Here is a 22413-nt window from a genome sequence, read left to right as displayed (position 1 = left end):
CAACTACTGGGTCACAAGGGGAGAATTAGAGAGATAAGTGATACCATAAGACTAAATAATATTAGAATAATTGGGATCCCAGAAGAAGAAGAAAGAGAGAGAGGGGTGGAAGGTCCATTGGAGCAAATTATAACAGAAAATTTCCCTAATTTGGTGACGGAAACAAGCCTCAAAATCCAGGAGGCACAGAGAACCTCCATCAAAATCAATATAAATAGGTCCACACCCCATCATCTAATAGTAAAATTTACAATTCTTAGTGACAAATAGGAAATCCTGAAAGCAGCTCAGGACAAGAAGTCTATAATGTACAATGGCAGAAATATTAGATTGACAGCAGACCAATCCACAAAGACCTGATAGGTCAGAAAGGATTGGCATGATATATTCAGAGCTCTAAACAAGAAAAATATGTAGTCAAGAATACTACATCCAGCTAGGCTGTCATTGAAAATAAAAAGAGATAGAAAGCTTCCAGGTCAAACAAAAACTAAAAGAATTTGCAAACACCAAACCAGCCCTACAGGAAATATTGAAAGTGGTCGTCTAAGCAAAGTGAGAGCCTAAAAGTAGCAGACCAGAAAGGAACAGAGGAAATATACAGTGATAGTCACCTTACAGGCAATACAAACCTGAATATACATGGGCAAAATGTTCTAATCCAAAGACACAGGGTATCAGAATGCATATTAAAAAAAAAAAAAGACTCATTGATATGCTGCCTACCAAAAACTCATTTTAGACGTACAGTCACCTCCAGATTGAAAGTGAGGGGGTGGAAAACAACTTACCATGCTAGGACATCAAAATAAAGCTTGAGTGGCAATCCTTATATCAGATAAACTGGATTTTAAGCCCAAGACTATCATAAGAGATGAGGAAGGAGACTATATCATACTTAAAGCGTCTGGTGAACCAGAAGATCTAATAATTGTAAATATGTCCTTAACATGGGAACAGCTAATTATATAAACCAATTAATAGCAAAATCAAAGAAAGACATAGACAATAATACAATAATAGTAGGGGACTTTAACAACCCCATCACTGAAATGGACAGATCATCTAAGAAAAGATCAACAAAGAAATAAAGGCATTAAATGACACACTGGACCAGATGGACATCACAGATATATCTAAAACATTCCATCCCAAAGCAACAGAATAGATGTTCTTCTCTACCGCACATGGGCATTCTCCAGAATAGATCACATCCTAGGCGACAAATCAGGTTTCAACTGGAACCAAAAGATTGGGATCACTCCCTGCATATTTTCAGACCACAGTGATTTGAAACTAGAACTTAGCCACAAAAGGAAAGTTGGAAAGAACTCAAATACTTGGAGGAAAAAGAGCATCCTACTAAAGAATGGGTAAACCAGGAAATTAAAGAAGAATTTTAAAAAATTCATTGAAACAAATCAAAATGAAAGCATAACTGTTCAAAATCTTTGGGACACAGCAAAGGTGGTCCTGAGAGGAAATATATAGCAATAAAAGAAGAAAGTTCTCAAGTACACAATCTAAACCTACACCTAAATGAGCTGGAGAAAGAACATCAAAGAAATCTTAAACCTAGCTGGAGAAGAGAAATAATAAAGATCAGAGCAGAAATCAATAAAAAAGAAAACAGAAGAACAGTAGAACAGATCAATTAAACTGGGAGCTGGTTCTTTGAAAGAATTAATAAGACTGACATACCCCTGGTCAGACTTATCAAAACGAAAAGAGAAAGGACCCAAATAAATAAAACCATGAATGAAAGAGGAGAGATCACAACCAACACCAAAGAAATACAATTATAAGAACATATTATGACCACCTACACACCAGCTAATTTGACAATCCGCAAGAAATGGATACATTCCTAGAGACATGTAAACTACCACAACTGAACCAGGAAGAAAACCTGAACAGACCTATAACCACTGGTTAGTAAGGAGATTGATAGAGTCATCAAAAATCACCAACTAAAAAGAGCCTACAGCCAGACGTCTTCCCAGGGGAATTCTACCAAGCATTTAAGGAAGAATTAATATCTATTCTGAAACTGTTCCAAAAAAATAGAAATGGAAGGAAGACTTCCAACTCATTTTATGAGGCCAGCGTTACTGTGATTCCAATACCAGACAAAGACCCAAAAAGAATTACACACTGATATCCTTGATGAACATGGATGCAAAAAATCTCACTGATATACTAGCCAATAAGATCCAACAGTACATTAAAGGGATTATTCACCATGACCAAGTGGGATTTATTCCTGGGGTGCAAGTTTGGTTCAACATCCACAAATCAATCAATGTGATACAATACATTGATAAAAGAAAGAAGAAGAAACATATGATACTCTCAGTAGATGTTGAATAAGCATTTGACAAAGTACAGCATCCTTTCTTGATCAAAAAGTTTCACAGTGTAGTGATAGAGGGTACATACCTCAATATCATCAAAGTCATCTATGAAAAACCCACAATGAATAATATCCTTAATGGGGAAAAACTGAGACCTTCTCTGCTAAGGTCAGAGATACCACAGGGCGGTCCACTATCACCAGTGCTATTCAACATAGTACTGTAAGTCCTAGCCTCAGCAATAAGACAACAAAAGGAAATTAAAGGTACCTAAATTGGCAAAGAAATCAAACTCTCATGCTTTGAAGATGATATGATTCTTTATGTCAAAAACCTAAAGACTCCACTCCAAAATGGCTCAAACTCATACAGGAATTCAGTAAAGTGTCAGGATGTAAAATCCAAGCACAGAAATCAGTTGCATTTCTAAACCCCAAAAGCAAGACAGAAGAAAAAGAAATTAAGGAGTCAATCCCATTTACAATTGCACCCAAAACCATGAGATACTTAGGAATAAATCTAACCAAGGAGGCAAAGAATCTGTACTTGGAAAAATATAAAGAACTCATGAAAGAAATTGAGGAAGACACAAAGAAATAAAAAAAAAAATTCCATGCTCATGGTTTGGAAGAACAAATATTGTGAAAATGTCTATGCTACCTACAGCAATCTATGCATTTAATGCAAGCCCTATCAAAATACCATTGATTTTTTTCAAATAAATGGAACAGATAATCCTAAAATTTATATGGAACCAGAAAAGACCTTGAATAGCCAGAGGAATGTTGAAAAAGAAAACCAAAACTGGCAGCATCACACTTCCAGACTTCAAACTCTATTATAAAGCTGTAATCATCAAGACAGTATAGAATTGGCAAAAAAAACCACAGACACATAGATTAATGGAACAGAAAAGAGAGCCCAGAAATGTACCCTCAACTCTATGGTCAACTAATCTTCAACAAAGCAGGAAAGAATGTCCAATGGAAAAAAGACAGTCTCTTCAACAAATGGTGTTGGGAAAATTGGACAGCCACATGCAGGAAAATGAAACTGGACCATTTCCTTACACCGTACACAAAAATGGACTCAAAATGGATGAAGGACCTCAATGTGAGAAAGAAATCCATCAAAATCCTTTAGGAGAACACAGGCAGCAAGCTCTTCGACCTAAACCACAGCAACTTCTTCCTAGACACACTGCTAAAGGCAAGGGAAGCAAGGATGAAAATGAACTATTGGGACTTCATCAAGATCAAAAGCTTTAGCATAGCAATGTAAACAGTCAACAAAACCAAAAGACAACTGACAGAATGGGAGAAGATATTTGCAAATGACATGTCAGATGAAGGGCTAATGTCTAAAATTCTTAGAGAATTTATCAAACTCAACACCCAAAGAACAAATAATCCAATCAAGAAATGGGCAGAGGGCATGAACAGACATTGGGCAAAGACAACCCAATGGCCAACAGAAACATTGAAACGTACTCAATATCACTCAGCATCAGGGAAATACAAATCAAAACCACAGTGAGACACCACCTCACACTAGTCGGAATGGCTACAATTAACAAGTCAGGAAATGACAGATATTGGCGAGGATGCAGAGAAAGGGGAACCCTCCCACCCTGTTGGTGGGAATGCAAGCTGGTGCAACCACTCTGGAAAATAGCATAGAGGTTCCTCAAAATGTTGAAAATAGAGCTACTCTACAACTCAGCAATTGCACTACTGGGTATTTATCCTAAAGATACAAATGTATTGATTCTAAGGGGCATGTACACCTGAATGTTTATAGCAGCAATGTGCACAATAGCCAAAGTATGGACAGAACCTTGATGTCCGTCAACAGATGAATGGATAAAGAAGAAGTGGTATATCTATACAATGGAATAATATGCAGCCATCAAAAAACGAAATCTTGCCATTTGCTGTGACATGGATAGATGACATGCTAAGTGAAATAAGTCAATCAGAGAAAGACAATTATCATACAATATCTCTAATATGAGGAATTTGAGAGGCAGGGTGGAGCATCATGGGGGGCAGGGATGGAAAAAAGTGAGATGTGGTGTAACTGGGGAGGGAGACAAACTGTAAGACACTCTTAATCTCAGGAAACAAACTGAGGGTTGCTGGTGTGGGGGGAGGGATAAAGTGGCTAGACTATGGATATCAGGGTGGGTATGTGCTATGTTGAGTGCTGTGAAGTGTGTAAACCTGATGATTCAGAGACGTGTACCCCTGAAGCAAATAATACATTATCTATTAATTAAAAAGAACCTTCAAAATAGGGCTTACCTTTATTCTTTTGGATCTTTTTAGGGAAGTGCAACAAAATGAAAAAATAAACAATACATGAAATTAAAATGGTTTTCATAGCCAGGGAAACCATCAACAAATCAAAAAGGTAGCCTACTGAATGGAAGATATATTTGCAAATGATATATCCAACAAGACGTTAGCATTCAAAATACATAAAGAATTCCAACAGCTTAATACTGGACAATTGACAAACAAGTAATTTTAAAAAATTGCACAGACCAGAATAGATATTCTTTCAAAGAAGACACGCAGATGCCCCACCAACACTTGAAAATATCCTCAACATCACTAATCATCAGGAAAATGCAAATCACAAAAACCACAATGAGATCTCACCTCCCACCTGTCAGAATTTAAAAGAGAAGAAATAGCAAATATTGGCGTGGATGTGGAGAAAAGAGAACCTTGTGCACTATTGGTGGGAATTTAAATTCGTGTAGTCACAGTGGCTAACAATATAGAGGTTCTTCAAAAAATTAAAAGCAGAAGTACCATAACATCCAGAAAATCCATTTCAGGGTAACTATTTGAAGAAAATGAAAACATTAACTTGAGGATGTGTATGCACTTTCTGTTTATTGCAGTATTACTTAGAATAGTCAGGATATGGAAGGAACCCATGTGTCCATCTAGAGATGAATGAATACACAAAAGCAACATATATGCAATTGAATATTACTCAGAGATTAAAAAAAGAGCAAAATTTTTGTCATTTTTGACAATACTGATGGACCTACAAGGTTTTATGTAAGTGAAATTAGTCAGACAGACAAAGGCAAATACTGTATGATTTAACTGGTAATGTAGAACTGAAAAATAAACACAGAAAACAGAAACAGGCTCATATATAGACTATAGCTGTGATTTCCATAGGGGAGGGGTTGGAGGAATGGATGAAATAGGTGAAAGGAAGTCATTGGTGTAAATTCCTGGTGTAAAATAAATAAGTCACAGGGATAGAGATTATAGCATAGGAAATATAGTCAATAACATTGTATTAATTTTGTTTGGTGATATATGGTAATGAGCTTTATCACAATGGTCATATCATAAAGTGTATAAATGTTGAATCACTCTGTCTGCCCCTGAAACTACTATAATATTGCATGTCAGCTATATATCATTACAAATACATAAAAATAAAAATTATCACCTAATTCTGCTAAAAAAAACCCCAATATTTAAACCAGTATTATAGACCAATAGAAACAAACATGCAAATATCTTCAAAAATTATTCACAAATTAAATCCAACAATGTAAAAACAGAAAAGAATTCCACTGATGCAAGCTAAGTAATTTAGATTTAATGTTTTATTTCTTTGGATGTTCATGTATCCTCTAATTGTGTTTTAAATGTACTTTCTCCGCTCTCAATTTTGTCAGTTAACTGAAATTCTCAAAATTACATTCATTTCCCCCCTATATAGTTAGACTTAGGCTTTTTTCATTCATAAAATTATTCCTATTAAAATAGAAAAAAAACTTGTTACAATTGGAGGATGAGCAATTATTCAATATTCAAATCTCTGCAATGGTGCTATTGTTCTGTATTGCTCAATATTGTGTCCTTCCCATGGGCATTTAGTTTCCTCTTCTTCAGCAGGAACCTAGATAACTTATTTACAAATAATAAAATGGATTAAAGGCATATTAAAACTAAGGCAAAACATTGAGAAGATAAATTCAGAAACTGATTTTTTGTGGCAGTTAAAATAAAGTTGAAAATGTAGTGACTCTTTGGAATTAGTGTAAAATATTATCAAATACCTGTTAAGGGGATGATGATTTTAGAATATTTACAGTACAATAGAAATGACATAGCGAGGGCACAAGAAAAAGAAATACTTAATGGAAGATTTACCAAACTTGTCTTAAAGTGAAACTTAAACATGTAAGATATTTTTCACAAGGCCCAAGTTCTCAGTATTTGTGATTCAGAGGGAAGCAAGTTAACAGCTTAGGTAGTCAAGTCTCTGACCCTAGTGTCTTCTGGAATATGAAAATTTCTCAGAAGCACTTGCCAATGGACAAAAGAAATGGCACACTACAAAGTGAAAGTGTGTACATTCTAGAGGTGTGTGATAAACAGTCTTCAAAATAGCTCAAGTGTAAGAATTTCCTGTTCAAATTTAAGTGACACATTGATGAGAAATCTACTTTTCCCACTTTGTCTCACTCTGAGCTTTCACAGAGTCAGTCATCTGTGAATACCACAGATATTGTCTGTTTACAAGAGGAATCTGGTCTCTCACTAGAAGAGGCATAACTGTCTGGCCAACAGAAGGGATGTGTCACGTCTCTGCTGTCTCTCTCTTAGCCGCCTCACTTAGTGGGAGATACAGATGCTGGATGGGATACACCTGAGGCATAAAATATTCAGTCAAATCACAGAGAACATTGGTATCTTTATTCTTTTTTTTCTTAAGATTATTTATTTATTTATTTGACAGAGAGAGATCACAAGTAGGCAGAGAGGCAGGCAGAGAGAGAGAGAGGGAAGAAGGCTCCCTGCTGAGCAGAGAGCCCGATGCGGGACTCGATCCCAGGACTCTGAGATCATGACCTCAGCCGAAGGCAGCGGCTTAACCCACTGAGCCACCCAGGCACCCCTGGTATCTTTATTCTAACAGCCCAGGGTAACAGACAAGAATGAATATGAAAAACACTGGAGAATTTCTTAAAATATGCAAATTCTTGTCTATGGAGAATTAATTAGGTACATATACATGCACATAATTGTGCTTGCAAATAAATATAATTTCAAGAGAAATCCCATAAACATCATGAGTAGGAACAGTTAATTTTGGATTTGTCCTCAATATAGATATTATTACTCATATTATTTGCTATTTATTCCAGTCTCTAAAAATAGATTCTTAAAACAGATGAACAAAGGTGAATGGGGAAAAATAAAGAAAACAAACCATAAGACATTCTTTTTTTTTTTTTTTAAAGATTTTATTTATTTATTTGACAGACAGAGATCACAAGCAGGCAGAGAGGCAGGCAGAGAAAGAGAGGAGGAAGCAGGCTCCCTGCCGAGCAGAGAACCCGATGTGGGACTCGATCCCAGGACCCCAAGATCATGACCTGAGCCTGAAGGCAGCGGCTTAACCCACTGAGCCACCCAGGCGCCCCACCATAAGACATTCTTAACTATAGAGAACAAACTGAAGTTTGCTGGAAGGGAGGTGGCCAGGGGATGGGCTAAATGTGTGATGGGTATTAAAGAGGGCATTTGTAGTGATGAGCATTGGGGATTATATGTAAATGATGAATTACTAAATTCTACTCCTGAAACCAGTATCATACTATACATCAACTAACTAGAATTATATAACTATTTGAAAAAATAATTTCTTAAAATAAAGCCTTCAATCATAAAAGTCAAATGTAATTCCTCATATACTTGCTTTGATAAATGAAAGCAGTTCGATCATGAAAAGCAAGATGAGGTACCTTCCGGAAAATGCTTATTTAAACGTAAGTATATGAAAGAATAAATTTTTTTAAAAAGTTGAAAAAAAATTAGCAAAAAAAGATATTTAATACTGAAAGGTATTCTTGTCTAGAGGATTATGTTACATGCTTTAAAGGATATGAATCAGTAATGATACTATAACTATTGTATTAAAAATACTTAAAATAACTAATATAGTATTGAGAGCTTAGAAAAGCTGTATGGAATATTAAGTGTTTTAAATTCATTATATTTTATACATTTCAATTCCCCTTTTAGGTTAGCGTAAACTCGGTAGCTAGACAGGAAGTAACTTCTTAAATGTCATAATTTGTAAATTTGAGAGCCAGGAGTAATTCCAGATTTCACTGACTGCGGAGCTCATTGACTGAATTATGACATTATATTCATTTCATTTATTAGAATTCCTTACACAACTAAACATCCTTACTGCCTTTGACATTCTTAGGTCTTTCTGGAAGTTTGTACCAACAGTGTTCTGTAAATGATCTACACTTTTATCTACCATTGTATGTTTTCACATCCTTACCATTAAATCAGTTGTCAATTTCTGGTGTTAAATCAGCACTTTTTATTTTTTAAGATTTTATTTATTTTTTTGACAGACAGAGCTCACAAGTAGGCAGAGAAGCAGGCAGAGAGAGAGGGAAGAAGCAGGCTTCCTGCTGAGCAGAGAGCCTGATGTGGGGCTTGATCCCAGGACCCTGGGATCATGATCTGAGCCGAAGGCAGAGGCTTAACCCACTGAGCCACCCAGCTGCCCCAAATCAGTACTTTTAAAAATAGTTTTTTGGTTTTCATTATTGTTCAGACTTTATTATGTCATGTAACATTTTTCAACATATAAAATATTTCTCAAAATTTAATGATTTCTCAAAATTCCACAATTACTCAAAGTAAAAGACCACTTTATAACACTACAAAACCCTTTAATAAAGAAATCTAAGTCCCAAATAAAAGTCATTTACTACAGGAAATGGGAATATGGGAATATCCTATGTGTGCTAAAAGTAATAGCTCCTAATCTAGGGGACTCAATTTCTTTTAAATTAATAATGGATTTAAAACTTGTAAAAAAAACTGGTGCAGTATTTTCTTTCTAATGCAGCATTTAAATATTAACCCAGTTATTCTGATAGTGTTGACCTGTTCTGTGGAATCTTTATTAATGAGGACAATATTATTCCTGAATTCTTTTTCTTCTTCACTAACTTGATGCTTTACATGTTTCCAATCAATACTATTGTGTCAAACAGAGAATATCGTTATAAAAACCACTTATTTCATCATGAAGCACTTCTTTAAAGCTCCACAGAAATTAGTACCAGATTTTACATTGTTCAACAGCAGATGAGTACTAGCACTCACCACACACTCCACCCACTGTGACTGTCCCACCCACTGTGCATCAAGTCCTTTAGTACAGTCCCATTCAGCCCTGTGCCTGACATCACACAGCTGCAGAGATGAATAACCAAGGAGTTACCTATGCAGAACTCAGGTTAAGGGTTCAAAAGGACAGCAAGTGAAAGCTAAGGGCACTGAAAGTGTCATTTCGGGAACTGAGCAAGAAATAACGTATGCAGAATTAACTCTTCAAGATGCTTCTCGGGATCTTCAAGGGAATGACAAGAACTACCAATGAAAAGGTAAAACACTTAAGACAGACATAGTGTAACTGTCCTAGAATGTGTGCCTGGGGAGCAGGGGTACAGGGAATGAGTAGGGAATGATCTCCCATATTTTTCATTTGTGTGGATCAGAGCTTGGGGCTGGAATATGGTATTGTAATTGAAATCTGAGGATGAATCTTGTTGAAGTGTGGTAATTCGTGGTCTTTATTCAATCTCATGGAGGTAATATATTTACTGCCAATATAATGGCATATTCTGAGAGAAGAATACAATGATAGATGCAAGTTTGGGGTCCAAATTTTTATATGTGACTCCCTGTGCATTGTTGGTTTTCTTGTACATAAATTTCCTAAATGATTATTGTCATCCATTCTTTCTCAGCATTTTCATTTCTCCTCCAACTATTTACCTTCATGTTCAGGGAAGCTCATTACTGGGATCCTGGGAATCATATGCCTTGTCTTGATGTCCACTGTGGTCACAATAGCCATTATTCATTGTAAGTAAGTGTTTCAAAGACTACAAGGGAATTTTTCACTTTAATGATCATCATTGCCTTGAAATGTTGCACAATATTATGGAATTGTATTACCTATTTTAATGCATGTATGCTCTAGGTGTGGAATGGTTATTCTGAATTTATCAAAAGTAAAAATAACAGAGTAGTTATAAAGAGTATTAAACATATATTCAGATTTTATAATTCCAATGCAAACTATAAGAGAAACCTTACTGAGATATACAAATTAATTCTTGAAATTGGTTAAACCAAATACTGTAAAAGACTATGAGTTTGGTTTTTAAAAAACTTTTGAACTATCTTTGCCTGCGTGTTCATAGTTTTATTCAAATTTTATGGGTAAAATTGATTTATTACAGAGTTTTCTCATTGTAGACAATATATCAAACTTCAAACTCAGAAACTCAAATCACTGTGTTTTATTTAGTGTAATATTACGTTTTCTGAGGATGGCTTTAATTTTTCTAGTTACTGAAGGACAAATACAGAACAAAGCCTCCTTGGAAACAAAGACCCATAAAGATATAACATCATTTTCAAAACTCTGATATTAGGATAATTTATACTTTATCTTTCTTAAGTTAGACAAGGAAAATAGTTGATGTTTTATGGGAAAATGAATTAGAAAATTGCATAATAAGTTTTCAGAAATAATGAATATGGGAGAGTATTACTTTTTATGCAACAGTATGAGGAAATAAATACTCTTTTGTAATCACCAGACTAGAGACAAGGGTGCCTGGGTTGCAGATCATTAAGCATTTACCTTCAGCTCAGGTCATGATCCCTGGGTCCTGGGACTGAGCCCTGGATTGGGCTCTCTGCTCTGCAAGAAGCCTGCTTTCTCCTTCTCCCGTCCCCCCTGCTTCTGTTCCCTCTCTTGCTGTCACTCTCTCTGTCAAATAAGTAATAAAATCTTTAAAAAAACTTATTAAAAAAATAAAATCACCTTACCGGGAGTGCCTAGAAGGCTCAGTCAGTTAAGCGTCTGACTTTGGGTTTGGCTCAGGTTGTGACCTCAATGTCGTGGGATTTTTTTCCCATGTCAGCTCTATGCTCAGCATGGTGTCTGCTTGAGAGTCTCTCCTTTCTCCTTATGCCTCTCCTGTTTGTGCTCTCTCTCTCTGAAATTAATAAATAAATATTAAAATAAAAGTCAAAAATTACCCACCCATTGTTACCAATAGCCTCAAATTTCCACTTGCTATAAAATGATAAGGGATAAATCAATATGCAATTCCAAAAAAGTTGTTTTATTCAGTGACTCATAGGACATGTAGAGATAGACATCTTATATGTTTGCTTTATATGGGCACATAAATTAGGGTGGGGAAAATGTAACTCTTCTGGGAATGTGTGTGTGTTTTATTTTTTCCAGCTTGTGAGGGTAAAGTGATGTGTTGTATACACATTTGTTTATACATATACAAGTTGTAAATTTGCAAGTTTTAGTATTCAGAGCCTTATTGATAAGACCTCATAATCTTTCTCCAGCATGTCATTGTCCAAAAGAGTGGATTACATATTCCAATAGTTGTTATTACATTAGCACTGAAAGAAAATCATGGAATGAGAGTTGGTTGTTCTGTGCTTCTAACAGCTCTAAACTGTTCTACATAGATGATGAAGAGGAAATGGTGAGATTTCAAATGTTTCCTGATTTTATTAAAAGCTTTTCATTAATATTATATTTGTAGGGTTCACTCATATATTTGTACATATTTCTAGTTTATTTATTTTAAGGTCTGTTACTATTCCATAGTTTGAATCTGTGATATTTTATTTATATTTTTATACCTTTAATGACATTTGATAATGTCCATTGCCTGAAGTAGCCTTGCTATTTTTTTTACCATACATTAAGAAAACTAAATATATGATTCTACACATTCATCACAAGATAGAACCACATAATTACAAATCAGATCATGAAATCTCAAGAAGTTTAGACCTCTATTAGTTCTGCCAATTTTAATATTGTGAAATATCTTTGCTTATTTTTGGACTTTGGATCAATGGGATCATGCAGTATGCATTATTATATGTGTCTTCTTTTGTTCTCATGTGATATTTGTAATCCAACTATATTATTGCACTTGTCTATAGTTTGTGTATTTTCACTGCTGCTGTCTTATATGAATAGGATATTTTAAAATCAATTCTCAGAAATTTTATTCCTTTTAAGTATGTAGGTATTATGAATAGTTATTTTATAAAAGGCCTTTTCTATGTCTTTTCCACATATTGTATTTATTATACATAACTACATACTATGTAGTATATTATATATAGTATATTTTACTTGTGGAATGTAAACAATGCATTTGTCAAAATAATAATGTATAAATGTAACATTATAATTATATTTGCATTTGATTATAATATATTTTCTTCTAAGCATTAGTATGAAATTGCATGGTCACAGATATGTGTGACTTTCAATATATTAAATTACCCCTACATTTATCTAGTGTTTTGTGTCAATACACATTGCACAAAAATCCCTTGTTCTAAAACTCAGTAGTCTCAGAAAAATTATTACAACAAGTTCTGGTGGCTATGTGACAATATAATTTTTCTGGGCTGTGAGCCATTAGGATAATCTCTTCAGTGAGCATGAGAAGGGCTTGGGTGTGTCTTTTGCTCATTTCACCCAGACCGATGTTTTCTTTTGTCTTCTAGAATTCCTTTTCTTGTTTTAAATATGAGCTGTTTTTTGAGTTTATGAGATGGAAATAGCTGTGTCTTGCATTTTTATTCAAGTCTTTTAATGATCAGAATTTTACTGTTACCATGGTCCAATATATCATTCTGGTGTTAGTGATTGTTTTGATTCTATTTCAGAAGTTACTCAAAGTCCATGAATATAATTCTTATATTACTTTCTTAGATTTTCTTCTTTCTTTTCTTTTCTTTTCTTTTATCTTTTCTTTTTTTCTCTTTTCTTCTTTCTTTCTTGCTTGCTTTCTTCTTTCTTTCTCTTTCTTTTCTCTCTTTCTAAACTTTAATTAGTGTTTATGATCCGGTAATAATTTATTTTTGGTGATGTCTCATTTGCAATGCTGTAATATAAAAGTGAAGGTTATACTTTTCTACATCATGACCTAATTTATGTAGCATAATTTAAAGCAAAGTAGACCTTTTCTGCATAAATAGCTTATGTATATTCTAATCTGCTTCATGTAAATCATATAGATATTAGATATCTTTACATAGATAATTATAAACACATATATCAGTCTACACAGTCTGTCACAACCCACAGCACTCCGAATAAAGTGTAGAGCCTTACCTTCCTTGATGTCCCTTTACTGTGTCTCATTTCTACTATAATTGTTTTAAATGTTTCTCTAGTTACATTGGGAATCAAATGAATGTTACAGTTTTGCTTCAGCTGATGATTTTGCTTTAAATATCAAGCAATTTAGACAACAGAAGAGGTGAAGCAAAGTTCATTAGACCTAGTGATTATTTTATTCTTTCTTTTGTTGTCTTCTTCTTCCTGATGATTCAAGATTCCTTCTGTTATTTAATTTCTGTTTAGATAATTCCCTTTTGTAGTTCTTTCAGAGTGGGTCTAGAGGTGACACAACTTCTTAGTTTTTCTTTATCTCAGAATATCTTGATTTCTCCTGTATTCCTGGGTGATATTTTTGCTGAATAGTCAATGTTTTTTTTTTTTTTAATTTCTTTTCAGCGTAAGAGTATTCATTGTTTTTACACTACACTCAGTGCTCCATGTAATACGTGCCCTCTCTAATACCTATCACCTTGTTCCCCCCAACCTCCCACCCCCCGCCCCTTCAAGACCCTCAGGTTGTTTTTCAGAGTCCATAGTCTCCCATGGTTCACCGCCCCTTCCAATTTCTTCCAACTCCCTTCTCCTCTCTGTCTCCCCATGTCCTCCATGTTATTTGTTATGCTCCACAAATAAGTGAAACCATATGATAATTGACTCTCTCTGCTTGACTTATTTCACTCAGCATAATCTCTTCCAGTCCCATCCATGTTGCTACAAAAGTTGGGTATTCATCCTTTCTGATGGAGGCATAATACTCTATAGTGTATATGGACCCCATCTTCCTTATCCATTCGTCCATTGAAGGGCCTATTGGTTCTTTCCACAGTTTGGCGACCGTGGCCATTGCTGCTATAAACATTGGGGGTACAGATGGCCCGTCTTTTTACTACATCTGTATCTTTGGGGTAAATACCCAGTAGTGCAATGGCAGGGTCATAGGGAAGCTCTATTTTTAATTTCTTGAGGAATCTCCACACTGTTCTCCAAAGTGGCTGCACCAACTTGCATTCCCACCAACAGTGTAAGAAAGGGTTCCCCTTTCTCCTCTCCATCCTCTCCAACACGTGTTGTTTCCTGTCTTGCTAATTTTGGCCATACTAAGTGGTGTAAGGTGGTATCTCAATGTGGTTTTAATTTGAATCTCCCTGATGGCTAGTGATGATGAACATTTTTTCATGTGTCTGATAGCCATTTGTATGTTGTCATTGGAGAAGTGTCTGTTCATATCTTTTGCCCATTTTTTGATATGGTTTTTTATTGAAATAATGAAGTTAGGTTCTTTTTTGGTGGGGGCTTTCTAGCATGACTCTTTCCCATTATTTTTACTGGACAGAAAAAAGAAAACATTTTCGGACTTTTGTCAGTACCCTTTGGTGTCTGTGGTTTGCTCACCAGGGATATGGGATGGAAAGAGAAATCTAGGGCGCTCACCACTCTGTCATTCCTTGGGGTTGGAGTGCCCAGTTCTGTCAGTTCTCTCACCTCCTGTTTGAAACTGCTGTTGTTTTTTTTTATAAAATGTCCAGGGGGTTTTAGTTGCATTTGGTAGAGGGAATAGGGAACAGTGTTTCCTATTTTGCTGGAACAGGAATTCTGATATGTAGTGGTTTTAATTTGTATCTTCCTAAGATTAATAGTGTTAAGCATCTTTCCCTGTACTCATTTGCCATCAATGTGTGCTTTTTGATGTTAGTAACTTGAAATATTTTGGCTATATTTTTACTTCCTGTTACTGTATTTTGAGAATTCTTTATTATTTTTTTACAATGATTTATAAGTATTTCCTCTCAAGTCTATGACTTGTTTTTCTCTTCTCTTCAAAGAGCAGACATTACCTTAAGGAACTATACTTTATCAATTTGTTCTTTCATGGATTATGTTTTGTTGTTCTTTCCAAGAAATCTCTTCTCAACTTTTGGTCATATGTTTTTTAATACATTTTTTTTCTTTTTCTTACCAATTCAGATGCCTTTTATTTATTTTTCCTTCTTTCTTTTTTTAATTAAATTTTTTTATTTTCAGCATAACAGTATTCATTATTTTTTCACCACACCCAGTGCTCCATGCAATCCATGCCCTCTATAATACCCACCACCTGGTACCCCAAACTCCCAACCCCCTGCCACTTCAAACCCCTCAGATTGTTTTTCAGAGTCCATAGTCTCTCATGATTAATACATCTTATTGAAATTTTATCATTTATATTTATTGATGATCATTTTTTAGCATTTTTGTATGTAGTATAAAGTTTATATTATTAATTTCATTTGATGCTCCATTGTTTCCACACCATTTGTTGTAAGACTCTATTTTTGCCACTGAATGACTGCATCTTTGTTGAAATCTGCATTCCATATATGTTTGGGTATAAACTGCATTTTTTCCCCAGTTTCCTTAATCTTGTATGTATTTTTATGTCAATCCATACTTTAAAACTGTTCTTTTGTAAACAGTGAGTTTATATTAGTTATTTTTCAGAATTCTCCTATCTATTCTCGATCATTACATGGATGTTTCCTTTCTATTTCTATCAGACTAAATTATTTAAAAAATTAAGAGTGAAAATTAGTTTTATCAGTTGCCTTCTTCATCAGAGAAATCACATCATTTGGCCTTCTTTACTCTGCTAATGTGACAGATTAAGTTTATGAAATTTCACATATAAATCCAAAGTGGTATTTCTTCAATAAATCTACTTACATCATAGTCCATTATTTTTATATACTGTCTGAATCAGTTTAGATTGTCATGGACATGTAATTTCCCTTTTCCTTAGTATTCCAAGAAAACATACACACCACATATTTTATTAGACGCAGCCCCCCCCCCTTTTTTTTTTATCCTGTAAGGGTTTCTGTTTGGATTATAATTGACATTTCATTTTTCTTTACTTGTAAGCATCTAGATATTTTATAACTGAGAATGAAAAGCTTTCTGGATTACAGATTAAAATATATTAGAAGTTAGGACACTTCTGATATTTTTATTTCCTTTTGTTTTGGTTTTCACAAGTTGTATTTGCTAGGATGTTTTCAATTTTATGTCTAGTTTTAAACATATTTGCATATCTTCATAGTGTTCTCTTATGGTAGTTTTATTGTGGTATAACGTACATACAGATGGTTGCCAACAGCTGGCTGAGTTTTCAAGTGTGACCATCATATGAATAAGAAAATGTGTAAGCTTGATGATTCACAGACCTGTATCCTTGGGGCAAATAATATATTATATATTAATAAAAAAAAAAGGAAAGGAAGAAAGAAAGGAAGAAAGAAAGAAAGAGAAAGAAAGAAAGTTAATTTCCAAAGGAAATCACTGTAGATTTCATTAGTTCAGGTATAACCTACCTTAAGGCTATAATTAAAAGTAATATTTATTCCAAAACAAAACAAACAACAAAAAGAAAATAAATATTACCAGCACGGCAAAATACCCCTTTCATATTTTCACCTCCATTTACAAACTTTTATATAAATAGAATCATACAGCATGCATATTTTATTTTTGGCATTTTCAGGGGAAGCTAAACGTGCATTTCATCCATATAGTTTGATGAAGTTCTAAATCATCCAAACTCCTTGCTATTTCATTGTCTGATTCTACTACAGTGCATTCATCCATGCTATTGCTAATGCTCTTGGATATTTGGGTATTGATCCACTAGGGGCTGCCATGAGTTATTCTATAATACATACTTCACAATTTTCAGCGTAGTATATGTTTATCATTTCTTTTTTCTCTAACTTTAATAGGCTCTTCTCTGTACAGCATCTTGAGAGGGAAGCTACTCAGATCATGCATTTTATAACACTCTTCCTTTTGGATATAAGTGATAAAACTATAAATTGTCTCCAAACACTACTTTGGTTTCATTTTAAAAGTTTTGATATATTTTCAGTTTAGTATCATCCAGTACAAGGTATTTTCATAGATTTCATCTTTGAACTATAAATTTTTCAGAGACTATCACTTTTCTACATGTTTGGAAATTTTCCGCATTTCTTTCAATTGTCACTTCTAATTCATTCCTTTGTCTTCAGAGAATATACTTTGAAAATTTCCATCCTTTCAATGTTTGTTCCCTATTTATGACCTAGGAGAATAATTTTTATGTATATCAGTTTTGTCAAGCTGGTTCCTACTGTTTCAACAGTCTTCCACAGGGCTTCTGATTTTGTGACTAGCTGGTCTCTCACTTACTGAGTGAAGAGCTTTTATATCTCCAACTGTAATTATTGAATTGTTTATTTATCCTCCCAAATCTTTCAATTTCTATTTCATGTGTTTAAGGCTTCCATTGTTAGCAAATGTTTATAATTATTTTAACTTCTTCTCATATTGACAGCTTTAATGCGTGAAATGTTTCTTTTAATTTCTAATTAAATTTCTTGTTTTAACAGCTATGTTGATATTAGAATAGCCATTTGTCCTCACTTATGGGGTTACTGTTTGTATGATAGATCTTTTGCTGTTGTTTTTCTTTTAGCCTTTTTGCCTTTGAATCTAAAGTGTGTGTGTTATGGAAAGCATAATGACAGACCTTAGTATTCTTTTCTTATTCAGGAAGACAATTTGTATCTTTTGATTGGAATATTTACTGAATTAGCATGAATGTAATTATTGGGATAGTTGGATTTAGGTCTCCCATTTTGCTGTTCATATCATATTTATGTCTTGCTTTCTTCTTCCACCTGATGTATAACCCTTATCTGATATATATACGTAGGAGTGACATCACTGAATAATATGGTATTTTTATTTGTAATTGCTTGAAAAAACGCTGTAATATTTTCCATTGTGGCAGCACCAATTTACATTTCTTCCAAAGGATTTCCTTTTCTTCAGATCTCTCACCATTTCTCTTATAGTTTTAGAAAAAGCAATTCTAACAGGTGAGAGTTGATATTTTATTGTTTTTGATTTGCATTTTCCTGACGATTAGTGATTTTCTTTCTTGTACTTATTAGCCATTTCTATGTCTTCAGAAAAATGTTACTCAGGCCCTGTTCCCATTTTCAGAATCACATTCTTTTCTTTGTTTTTATTGCATTGGTTGAGATATTTATATATTTGGATGTAGGTTCCTTATCTGATATATGGTTTACAATATTTCTCCTGTTCTGTACATTGTTCTTCCATATATTTTTTCAACTTAGTTTTTCAACGTTGTTTCCTTTTCTTTGCTGTGCAAACACTTTGTTAATTTTTCTGCTTTTTCTTTCTCATTCATGACATGAATAAATTCTGTTATTCCTTCCTTGATTTTAAATATTTTTTTTTTCTAGTGTATCTCAAATTTTCTGGAGAGCCAATGAAGTGAATTTTCATTCAGTTGTATAATGATAAACTAAGAAATTCTCTGTGGTTTATTCATATAGTTTTATTTCTCTATTGATATTTCCTATTTGCTATATCCTGCCATTATATATTCATTTAATTATCTGAACTGTTTTCTTTATGATTTCCATATACTTATTTTTATAAGATTTTATTTATTTGCTTCAGAGAGATTGAGAGACAGAGACAGAGAGCACAAGCATGAGAGGGGGAAGAAGGGCACAGGAAGAAATAGACTTGCTGCTGAGCAGGGATCCCAATGTGGGACTTGATCCCAGGACCCTGGGATCATGACCTGAGCCAAAGGCAGAAGTTTAACAAACTGAGCCACCCAGATGTCCCATGTAATTTCCATATGTTTATAAACAGTTCTCTAAAATACTGTCTTATAATTAAAGTAACACCTTATCATAATAGAAGTTTATATTGACCTATGCTTTCCTGTAGTATAGTAGACATTTGCCAGTGACTTTTCATGGTTTTTTTTTTTATAGGTAGATATTTTTGGTAATATAGTTTAAATAATATGTAGTCTGTTTCATATTCTTAGATTTGTATATTTTGTAAGTTGCATACACTTTATTGCAGGATCTTCTTCCCTATTAATCTGCTTGCTGATATTTTTGTTCAGTGTTTCCAAATAGTTATTCTTTATTTTTATTTTTTAGCCTACATTCCTAAGGATTGCTCTTGTGAATTTGTAGCTTAAATGAAACCCACAAGTTTTTTAAAAACTATGTTCAAAAACTACAATTAGTAGGGCTTGTACCCTCTTCCATGGTGTGTGTGTGTGTGTGTGTGTGCATGTGAGAGGGGAGTGCTCACAACTTGAGTATCAGTTCTCAAGTCTCCTTCTGCTTATAATTGTACTGGGTTCATCTTGGTCTCCTCTTCACGTGTGCATATTTTGTTCAATCATCCGAGTGTGTAGAGAGCTCATATCAACTCTTCCATTGTATTCTCACTAAGAGTATCTTCCCATTGTGTTTATGGGATCATGGTGCTTGACAGAGAAACCAAAATCTCTGACTAGTAAACATATGGGTTTTCCTCATTCATTACCAAGCAAAATCATCACTCTGAGCTGATAAATCAATGGGCTCTTTCAGTCCTTTCTCATGCTGATTGAGTCTCCCCTGTGGCACCAGCACCATTGTTTTCTGCAGCTTCTCCAAATTGTGGAACTACAAGCTTCTGGATTACTGAGCTATGGTGGGCAGGTAGGGAAGCATGGGAGCAGTGCTGAGCAGGAAGACTACAGATGTGCTTCTTCTTACCAGAATCTCTAGGAGTTTTTCAATAATAGATATTTCATAAAATATTATTAACTTTTGTTAAATTATCAGAATGCTGAAATTGTTGTCTTTGTAAGATTTCCTCTTCATTTACTCCTACTAAGATATTTTCATAACATGTTCAGTATATAACACTATGTTAAAATGTGAAAGATTCTATAAAGTAAGAAAAAAATAACTGTGGTTGCTATTACAAATTTAAATAAGAGTCAAATTTATTTGACTTCTAAAAAAATTGTTTTCTTATAGTGTTTGTTTGGTCTCCTCATTCGTTCTTCATGGATTAGCAGAGTTTTCCAGAATATCAATATTAATTCATCTCTGTGTCCAAAAGCCTCAGCCTTCTTTCCTAAAGTGTAAGTTTCTTGACAACTTTTGTATTTTATGCCTTATGAGGACAAATCTTACAAAGAATAAATGCAGTATGTGAATAATCCTATAACATAAAAACTGTTTCCACAGAAGAATGAAATGGAAATATTCATATTTAGATGTATAAATATTAGTTTAAATAAACTGTTTATTGTTCAAAATATTGTGATTTATATTTTTAAGAATAATAAGATACAATTTTCTGTATTTCAGGTCATCAGTTTTCTCAGCAAGTGACAAGAATTGTCCATTTTTTAACTTTGACTCAAACATAAGATCTTCTGAAAACTGCTTAGATCTAAAAATATATATTTGTAAGCATTAGGCATTTTAGTTACCTAATTTTGGTATAACGCTATCTCACCACCTATAAAGAAGATATTTCTCATTTCTTCAAAGGGCATATAATTTCCCCAGATATTTTTCAGATACTATTTTTAGAACAATTTTAGTTCATAACATAATTGAGAAGAAGGTACAGAGGTATCCTCCATTGTCCCCGTACACACACATGTGTGGCCTTGCCCGCTATCAGCATCATTCACTAGAATGGTTCGTTTGTTACCAAGAAGGAACCTGCAGTTTGGATCATAATCACGCAAAGCCCAAAGTGAGGTTTGCCCCTTGGTGTCATAGAACTGTTTTTCCATCTTAATTTTATTAATGTGAAAAATATACACTCAGGTACATATTACACATTTCTTAAGCTTTTGTTATTAAATCAGAAATGACAAATTATAATATGAAGCACTGTTATTGTAAAGTCTTCTGTAAGGTCATCAATCCACTCATATTTCCAAATGAATTGATTTTTCTAGCCCTTAAAGGGGCTGCAAATAAAGATTGAACCACCCTGGGTGCCAAGATTATCCACCAGAATTGACTCCGGAATAGAAACCGGAGGAAGACTGATGTAAACAACTATTATCCATTTGTAATGGAAAACCTACTATGAGGAAAAGTTACTAAAGTCAAGAAAATCATAATAAATTTCTTAGGGTTAAAGGAGAGTATCCAAGGGAAAGATCACTGGGAAACCACATCTGCTCTCTGGATTTAGGGGATTTAGATGTCATTGAAGACAATGCGGCCACAGACAGCTTCATGGCAGACATGCTCACTGCATTGCACCTGGGACAGGGCAGCTCCACAGTCCACAGGCTGAACTTAGTGAGGCTGGATCTCAGGCTGTGACTGGCAGGCAGGAAGAACCCTGTTAGGAAGGACAGAGCAGAGGCCAGGAAACTGACTCACACTGACCACAAAACTTGCTGGAGGCTGAATACAAGGACTTCCTGCCTGCGTGCAGCAGGTAACCAAGCCATAGCCGCCAAACACCCTGAAAAGACCATGAAATCAGAAGAGTCCTTGCTGCTGTGTCTCTCCATTGCCTTTATCGACAGAACTCAAACTCATGTGAGCTGACAAGGAAGAGAACTCCATTTTCTGAGAACAGGGCACAGAGGGTGGGAAGATTTAGATCTGAGAGTACCAAATTGTTAACAGACACTCAGGGTGATCATGCAACAACCACAGGATTGCTGTATAAGAGCCATTGCTACCTGCCCCACGTCCTCAGAGAATGGAATAAACAGCTATCTTCTGAACCTCTTTTAGTGCTGCACCATCAAAATTAGGTTCATTTTTTGGTAGAGATTGGTGTCTTCTCAATCATTAATAACCAGTGTCCTTCACCACTTTTTCTTGTGTGCTGTTTTCCTTCTTACCTGGATTTCAGATGTTTTAGAAGACATCTTACTTTATTAAATTTCCCAAGTCCCCACTTCTGT

General features: G+C 34.6%; 1 pseudogene across 1 annotated transcript in view; it reads left to right on the top strand.

Moving 5' to 3' along the window:
- LOC309870232 (NKG2-A/NKG2-B type II integral membrane protein pseudogene) overlaps positions 1-21817 on the top strand; it is a 70979-nt pseudogene extending 49162 nt beyond the window's left edge. The window contains exons 2-3 of the transcript in view: positions 10220-10297; positions 21684-21817. The product of the transcript in view is annotated as an NKG2-A/NKG2-B type II integral membrane protein pseudogene (transcript). The remainder of the gene's footprint in view (positions 1-10219; positions 10298-21683) is intronic.
- Positions 21818-22413: the final 596 nt, after the last annotated feature.

Source organism: Mustela nivalis (genome assembly GCF_964662115.1).
Source record: "Mustela nivalis genome assembly, chromosome: 7".
Classification (NCBI taxonomy): Eukaryota; Metazoa; Chordata; class Mammalia; order Carnivora; family Mustelidae; genus Mustela; species Mustela nivalis.
The sequence above is the reverse complement of the archived record's forward strand: the minus strand, read 5'-3'. Positions and strand labels throughout refer to the sequence as shown.